This window comes from Oncorhynchus keta, unplaced genomic scaffold, assembly GCF_023373465.1.
Source record: "Oncorhynchus keta strain PuntledgeMale-10-30-2019 unplaced genomic scaffold, Oket_V2 Un_contig_1573_pilon_pilon, whole genome shotgun sequence".
Classification (NCBI taxonomy): Eukaryota; Metazoa; Chordata; class Actinopteri; order Salmoniformes; family Salmonidae; genus Oncorhynchus; species Oncorhynchus keta.
This window is the reverse complement of record NW_026279487.1, coordinates 8471-17723: the sequence shown is the minus strand read 5'-3', so window position 1 is coordinate 17723 and position 9253 is coordinate 8471. Positions and strand designations below refer to the sequence as shown.

At 47.0% G+C, this 9253-nt stretch overlaps 1 long non-coding RNA gene across 1 annotated transcript; it reads left to right on the top strand.

Moving 5' to 3' along the window:
• Positions 1–2300: 2300 nt before the first annotated feature.
• LOC127919094 (uncharacterized) lies at positions 2301–2911 on the top strand. Its single transcript, XR_008101949.1, has 3 exons — positions 2301–2413; positions 2450–2597; positions 2814–2911. It is a non-coding gene; the product is annotated as an uncharacterized LOC127919094 (long non-coding RNA).
• Positions 2912–9253: the final 6342 nt, after the last annotated feature.

Sequence of the window (9253 nt, the reverse complement as noted above, 5' to 3'; positions counted from 1 at the left end):
CAGGTGGAGTAGACCTTACAGTGAAATGCTGAATACAACAGGTGTAGTAGACCTTACAGTGAAATGCTGAATACAACAGGTGTAGTAGACCTCACAGTGAAATGCTGAATACAACAGGTGTAGTAGACCTCACAGTGAAATGCTGAATACAACAGGTGTAGTAGACCTCACAGTGAAATGCTGAATACAACAGGTGTAGTAGACCTCACAGTGAAATGCTGAATACAACAGGTGTAGTAGACCTCACAGTGAAATGCTGAATACAACAGGTGTAGTAGACCTCACAGTGAAATGCTGAATACAACAGGTGTAGTAGACCTCAAAGTGAAATGCTGAATACAACAGGTTTAGACCTCACAGTGAAATGCTGAATACAACAGGTGTAGTAGACCTCACAGTGAAATGCTGAATACAACAGGTGTAGTAGACCTCACAGTGAAATGCTGAATACAACAGGTGTAGTAGAGCTTACAGTGAAATGCTGAATACAACAGGTGTAGTAGACCTCACAGTGAAATGCTGAATACAACAGGTGTAGTAGACCTCACAGTGAAATGCTGAATACAACAAGTGTAGTAGACCTTACAGTGAAATGCTGAATACAACAGGTGTAGTAGACCTTACAGTGAAATGCTGAATACAACAGGTGTAGTAGACCTTACAGTGAAATGCTGAATACAACAGGTGTAGTAGACCTTACAGTGAAATGCTGAATACAACAGGTGTAGTAGACCTTACAGTGAAATGCTGAATACAACAGGTGTAGTAGACCTTACAGTGAAATGCTGAATACAACAGGTGTAGTAGACCTTACAGTGAAGTGCTGAATACAACAGGTGTAGTAGACCTTACATTGAAATGCTGAATACAACAGGTGTAGTAGACCTTACAGTGAAATGCTGAATACAACAGGTGTAGTAGACCTTACAGTGAAATGCTGAATACAACAGGTGTAGTAGACCTTACAGTGAAATGCTGAATACAACAGGTGTAGTAGACCTAACAGTGAAATGCTGAATACAACAGGTGTAGTAGACCTTACAGTGAAATGCTGAATACAACAGGTGTAGTAGACCTTACAGTGAAATGCTGAATACAACAGGTGTAGTAGACCTTGCAGTGAAATGCTGTAGAGAAGGCACACATCTTCTAATCCAGGGCTGGAGAGAAGACACACATCTTCTAATCCGGGGCTGGAGAGAAGACACACATCGTCTAATCCAGGGCTAGAGAGAAGACACACATCTTCTAATCCGGGGCTGGAGAGAAGACACACATCGTCTAATCCAGGGCTGGAGAGAAGACACACATCTTCTAATCCAGGGCTGGAGAGAAGACACACATCGTCTAATCCAGGGCTGGAGAGAAGACACACATCGTCTAATCCAGGGCTAGAGAGAAGACACACATCGTCTAATCCAGGGCTGGAGAGAAGACACACATCGTCTAATCCAGGGCTGGAGAGAAGACACACATCGTCTAATCCAGGGCTGGAGAGAAGACACACATTGTCATTGGAAAATGACATAATGATTGTTAATTGGCCAAAGGACGCACAGCAGACTAAAAGGTAATAAAGTCCATGATGTGTCTTTGACAAGCTACAGCATGCTACTACAGCATGCTACTACAGCATGCTACTACTCAAACAACCCTGTTACTGCACACCTGAGCAAGAATTCCTTATAATCAAGTGCCGGCCATTTTACCAAAAATAATTCTCATCAGTTATCTTGTTATGTCTTGGGGGTAGTATTTCTGGATGAAAAGCGTGCCCAAAGTAAACTGCCTGTTACTCAGGCCCAGAAGCTAGGATATATAATTGGTAGATTTGGATAGAAAACACTCTAAAGTTTCCAAAACTGTTAAAATAATGTCTGTGAGTATAAAATAACTGAAATGGCAAAAACCTGAGTAAAATCCATCCAGGAAGTGGGATATTTTTGATGTGTGTAGTTTTCAATTGAATGCCTGTATAGTGTGTGTTGAGTTAGGACCCAGATTGCTGTTCCTATGGCTTCCACTAGATGTCAACAGTCTTTAGACATTGTTTCAGGCTTGTTTTCTGAAAAATTAGGACGAATGAGATCATTTTCTAAGTGGACTGTAGAATGAACCAGAGCTACAGTGGGGCAAAAAAGTAGTTAGTCAACCACCAATTGTGCAAGTTCTCCCACTTAAAAAGATGAGGCCTGTAATTTTCATCATAGGTACACTTCAACTATGACAGACAAAATTAGAAAAAAATGTTTTATGAATTTATTTGCAAATTATGGTGGAAAATAAGTTCAGGTGTAGTAAACAGGTAGGTGACCCACCATGGTTCAGGTGTAGTGAACAGGTAGATGACCCACCATGGTTCAGGTGTAGTGAACAGGTAGGTGACCCACCATGGTTCAGGTGTAGTGAACAGGTAGATGACCCACCGTGGTCCAGGTGTAGTGAACAGGTAGGTGACCCACCATGGTTCAGGTGTAGTGAACAGGTAGATGACCCACCATGGTTCAGGTGTAGTGAACAGGTAGGTGACCCACCATGGTTCAGGTGTAGTGAACAGGTAGATGACCCACCATGGTTCAGGTGTAGTGAACAGGTAGGTGACCCACCGTGGTTCAGGTGTAGTGAACAGGTAGATGACCCACCATGGTCCAGGTGTAGTGAACAGGTAGGTGACCCACCGTGGTTCAGGTGTAGTGAACAGGTAGGTGACCCACCATGGTTCAGGTGTAGTGAACAGGTAGATGACCCACCGTGGTTCAGGTGTAGTAAACAGGTAGGTGACCCACCATGGTCCAGGTGTAGTGAACAGGTAGGTGACCCACCATGGTTCAGGTGTAGTGAACAGGTAGATGACCCACCATGGTTCAGGTGTAGTAAACAGGTAGGTGACCCACCATGGTTCAGGTGTAGTGAACAGGTAGATGATGATTTATTTAAAAAGCCCTTCTTACATCAGCTAAAATCACAAAGTGCTGTACAGAAATCTATCCTAAAACCCCAAACAGCAAGCAATGCAGGTGTAGAAGCACTGTGGCTCAGATAAACTCCCTATAAGCAAAACCTAGGAAGAAACCTAGAGAGGAACCAGGCTATGTGGGGTGGCCAGTCCTCTTCTGGCTGTGCCGGGTGGAGATTATAACAGAACATGGCCAAGATGTTCAAATGTTCATAGATGACCAGCAGGGTCAAATAATAATACTCACAGTGGTTGTAGAGGGTGCAACAGGTCAGCATCTCAGGAGTAAACGTCAGTTGGCTTTTCATAGCCGATCATTGAGAAAAAACAGCAACAGCAACTAGATGGATAAATTGCCATAAATGTTTAATGCTTTTCGACCTGCCCCTAATTAATATAATTGGTTCAGAGTTCGTTTTGATATTTTAACCTGCATGTCCTGATCGCTTCTGGTGTCGGTTGACAAAATGAACATAAAAAAAAACATTTAAAAATCAACACTATATAATGTTCAAAGTCAATATTCATATTGTCAGCAGTCTCTCACCTTGAAGGTGACCTCTAAAGCCGAAGCAACAGCTGAACATGACCCACAGACTGGACACGACCGCACCTGGTCGCCCTCCGGTCAGAACCAACTTCAGTTCACCTCTTGACCACAAACAGACTGTAAACCAGTCAGTCAACAGTGCAGTCTAACCAGTCAGTCAACAGAGCAGTGTAACCAGTCAGTCAACAGTGCAGTTTACTAACCAGTCAGTCAACAGAGCAGTCTAACCAGTCAGTCAACAGTGCAGTCTAACAGTCAGTCAACAGAGCAGTCTAACCAGTCATCCAACAGATCAGTTTACTATCCAGTCAGTCAACAGTGCAGTCTAACCAGTCAGTCAACAGAGCAGTCTAACCAGTCAGTCAACAGAGCAGTCTAACCAGTCAGTCAACAGTGCAGTCTAACAGTCAGTCAACAGAGCAGTCTAACCAGTCAGTCAACAGAGCAGTCTAACAGTCAGTCAACAGAGCAGTCTAACCAGTCAGTCAACAGTGCAGTCTAACCAGTCAGCCAACAGAACAGTTTACTAACCAGTCAGTCAACAGACCAATCTTCTAACCAGTCAGCCAACAGAACAGTCTAACAGTCAGTCAACAGAGCAGTCTACCCAGTCAGTCAACAGAGCAGTCTAACCAGTCAGTCAACAGAGCAGTCTAACCAGTCAGTCAACAGAGCAGTCTAACCAGTCAGTCAACAGTGCAGTCTAACAGTCAGTCAACAGAGCAGTCTAACCAGTCATCCAACAGATCAGTTTACTATCCAGTCAGTCAACAGTGCAGTCTAACCAGTCAGTCAACAGAGCAGTCTAACCAGTCAGTCAACAGAGCAGTCTAACCAGTCAGTCAACAGTGCAGTCTAACAGTCAGTCAACAGAGCAGTCTAACCAGTCAGTCAACAGAGCAGTCTAACAGTCAGTCAACAGAGCAGTCTAACCAGTCAGTCAACAGTGCAGTCTAACCAGTCAGTCAACAGTGCAGTCTAACAGTCAGTCAACAGAGCAGTCTAACCAGTCAGTCAACAGTGCAGTTTACTAACCAGTCAGTCAACAGACCAATCTTGTAACCAGTCAGCCAACAGAACAGTCTACTATCCAGTCAGTCAACAGACCATTCTTCTAACCAGTCAGTAAACAAAGCAGTGTACCAATCAGTCAGTCAACAGAGCAGTCTAACCAGTCAGTCAACCTTGCAGTCTAACCAGTCAGTCAACCTTGCAGTCTAACCAGTCAGTCAACAGAGCAGTCTACCAGTCAACAGTGCAGTCTACTAACCAGTCAGTCAACAGAGCAGTTTACTAACATGGTTCATTTCAAATGTTGGTAATGTTCTAGGAATGTTCTCTGAAAAAAAAGTTTTTGGGCAAAAATGCCTTCCCGAACATGCCTTCCCGAACATGCCTTCCCGAACATGCCTTCCAGAACATGCCTTCCCGAACATGCCTTCCCGAACATGCCTTCCAGAACATGCCTTCCCGAACATGCCTTCCCGAACATGCCTTCCCAAACATGCCTTCCAGAACATGCCTTCCCGAACATGCCTTCCCGAACATGCCTTACCGAACATGCCTTCCCGAACATGCCTTCCCGAACATGCCTTACCGAACATTCCTTCCCGAACATGCCTTCCCGAACATGCCTTCCCAAACATGCCTTCCCGAACATGCCTTCTCAAACATGCCTTACCGAACATGCCTTCCCGAACATGCCTTCCCGAACATGCCTTACCGAACATGCCTTCCCGAACATGCCTTCACGAACATGCCTTCCCAAACATGCCTTCCCGAACATGCCTTCTCAAACATGCCTTCCCGAACATGCCTTCCCGAACATGCCCTCCCGAACATGCCCTCTCGAACATGCCTTCCCGAACATGCCTTCCCGAACATGCCTTCCCGAACATGCCTTCCCGAACATGCCTTCCCGAACATGCCTTCCCGAACATGCCTTCCCGAACATGCCCTCCCGAACATGCCTTCTCGAACATGCCTTCTCGAACATGCCTTCCCGAACATGCCCTCGAACATGTCTTCCTGTACATGCCTTCCCGAACATGCCTTCCCGAACATGTCTTTCCGAACATGCCTTCCCGAACATGCCTTCTCGAACATGCCTTCCCGAACATGTCTTTCCCGAACATGCCTTCCCGAACATGCCTTCCCGAACATGTTTTTCCGAACATGCCTTCCCAAACATGCCTTCCCAACATGCCTTCTCGAACATGCCTTCCTGAACATGCCTTCCCAACATGCCTTCTCACCATGCCTTCTCGAACATGCCTTCCCGAACATGCCTTCCCGAACATGCCCTCCCGAACATGCCCTCTCGAACATGCCTTCTCGAACATGCCTTCCCAAACATACCTTCCCGAACATGCCTTCTCGACCATGCCTTCTCGAACATGCCTTCCCGAACATGCCTTCCCGAACATGCCCTCCCGAACATGCCCTCTCGAACATGCCTTCTCAAACATGCCTTCCCGAACATGCCTTCCCGTACATGCCTTCTCGAACATGCCTTCCCGAACATGTCTTTCCGAACATGCCTTCCCGAACATGCCTTCCCGAACATGCCTTCTCGAACATGCCTTCCGAACATGTCTTTCCGAACATGCCCTCCCGAACATGCCTTTCCGAACATGCCTTCCCGAACATGCCTTCTCGAACATGCCTTCCCGTACATGCCTTCCCGTACATGCCTTCCCGTACATGCCTTCCGTACATGCCTTCTCGAACATGCCTTCCCGAACATGCCTTCCCGAACATGCCTTTCCGAACATGCCTTCCCGAACATGCCTTCTCGAACATGCCTTCCCGTACATGCCTTCCCGAACATGCCTTCTCGAACATGCCTTCCCGAATATGCCTTCCCGAACATGCCTTCCCGAACATGTCTTCGAACATGCCTTCGAACATGCCTTCCGAACATGTCTTTCGAACATGCCTTCCCGAACATGCCTTCCCGAACATGTTTTTCCGAACATGCCTTCCCAAACATGCCTTCCCGAACATGCCTTCTTGAACATGCCTTCCCGAACATGCCTTCCCGAACATGCCTTCCCAAACATGCCTTCCCGAACATGCCTTCTTGAACATGCCTTCCCGAACATGCCTTCCCGAACATGCCTTCTCAAACATGCCTTCCCGAACATGCCTTCTCGACCATGCCTTCTCGAACATGCCTTCTCGAACATGCCTTCCCGAACATGTCTTTCCGAACATGCCCTCCCGAACATGCCCTCTCGAACATGCCTTCCCGAACATGCCTTCCCGAACATGCCTTCCCGAACATGCCCTCCCGAACATGCCTTCTCGAACATGCCTTCCCGAACATGTCTTTCCGAACATGCCCTCCCGAACATGCCTTCCCGAACATGCCTTCTCGAACATGCCTTCCCGAACATGCCTTCCCGAACATGCCCTCCCGAACATGCCTTCTCGAACATGCCTTCCCGAACATGTCTTTCCGAACATGCCCTCCCGAACATGCCTTCCCGAACATGCCTTCTCGAACATGCCTTCCCGAACATGTCTTTCCGAACATGCCCTCCCGAACATGCCTTCCCGAACATGTCTTTTCGAACATGCCCTCCCGAACATGCCTTCCCGAACATGTCTTTCCGAACATGCCTTCCCGAACATGCCTTCTCGAACATGCCTTCCCGAACATGCCCTCCGAACATGTCTTCCCGTACATGCCTTCCCGAACATGCCTTCCCGAACATGCCTTCCCGAACATGTCTTTCGAACATGCCTTCCCGAACATGCCTTCTCGAACATGCCTTCCCGAACATGTCTTTCCGAACATGCCTTCCCGAACATGCCTTCCCGAACATGTTTTCTGAACATGCCTTCCCAAACATGCCTTCCCGAACATGCCTTCTCGAACATGCCTTCCCGAACATGCCTTCTCGAACATGCCTTCCTGAACATGCCTTCTCGAACATGCCTTCCCGAACATGCCTTCTCGAACATGCCTTCCTGAACATGCCTTCTCGAACATGCCTTCCTGAACATGCCTTCCCGAACATGGGAACTTTCATGTGCCTTAATAACAAACCAGGTGTGAAAGTAGCACCTTGCTCCTCTGTTTCAGGCAGCCAGGTAACTATAGAAACAGTCTGGGTTTCTTTCCAAACATCTTTCATCGTTCAGCCACAAGGATGTCAATAATGTGTTTAATAAATGTGCACAGAAAAAATGAAATACTGTTGCTGTCATATTTTCACCTGTCAAAGTAAGTCAACCGAGTAAGTCCAGTGCCACTGATCAGGTCATCTATTTGCTTGATTAAACGTGCAGGAATTTTGCAGGAATCAACTATTGTAGAATCAAGACATACTTGAGAGCATGTTCTCTGCAGCTGTTGTGGTTTCCAACATGATCCAGCACGCCTACTACACGGGTAACTGTTCTGGCACTCTGACAAACTCATACTCGAGCACTAACCCTAACCCTAACCCTAACCCTAACCCTAACCTCTAACCCTACTACACGGGTAACAGTTCTGGCTCTCTGAACTACTCATACTCTAGCACTAACCCTAACCCTAACCCTAACCTCTAACCCTAACCTCTAACCTCTAACCCTAACCTCTAACCCTAACCTCTAACCCTACTACACGGGTAACAGTTCTGGCTCTCTGAACTACTCATACCCTAGCACTAACCCTAACCCTAACCCTAACCTCTAACCCTAACCCTAACCCTAACCTCTAACCCTAACCTCTAACCCTAACCCTAACCCTAACCCTAACCCTAACCTCTAACCCTAACCCTAACCTCTAACCCTAACCCTAACCCTAACCTCTAACCCTAACCCTAACCTCTAACCCTAACCTCTAACCCTAACCTCTAACCCTACTACACGGGTAACAGTTCTGGCTCTCTGACCTACTCATACTCTAGCACTAAACCTAACCTCTAACCTCTAACCCTAACCCTAACCTCTAACCTCTAACCCTAACCCTAACCTCTAACCTCTAACCCTAACCCTAACCCTAACCCTAACCTCTAACCTCTAACCTCTAACCCTAACCTCTAACCTCTAACCCTAACCTCTAACCTCTAACCCTAACCTCTAACCCTAACCCTAACCCTAACCTCTAACCTCTAACCTCTAACCTCTAACCCTAACCTCTAACCTCTAACCCTAACCTCTAACCCTAACCTCTAACCCTACTACACGGGTAACAGTTCTGGCTCTCTGACCTACTCATACTCTAGCACTAACCCTAACCTCTAACCTCTAACCCTAACCCTAACCCTAACCCTAACCTCTAACCCTAACCCTAACCCTAACCCTAACCCTAACCCTAACCTCTAACCCTAACCCTAACCTCTAACCCTAACCCTAACCCTAACCCTAACCTCTAACCCTAACCCTAACCCTAACCTCTAACCCTAACCCTAACCCTAACCTCTAACCCTAACCCTAACCTCTAACCCTAACCCTAACCCTAACCCTAACCTCTAACCCTAACCCTAACCCTAACCCTAACCTCTAACCCTAACCTCTAACCCTAACCCTAACCCTAACCTCTAACCCTAACCCGAACCCTAACCTCTAACCCTAACCCTAACCCTAACCCTAACCCTAACCCCTAACCCTAACCCCTAACCCTAACCCTAACCCTAACCTCTAACCCTAACCCTAACCCTAACCTCTAACCCTAACCCTAACCTCTAACCCTAACCCTAACCCTAACCCTAACCTCATACAGTAGCTGCCTCCCCTATGATTAAACACGGGGC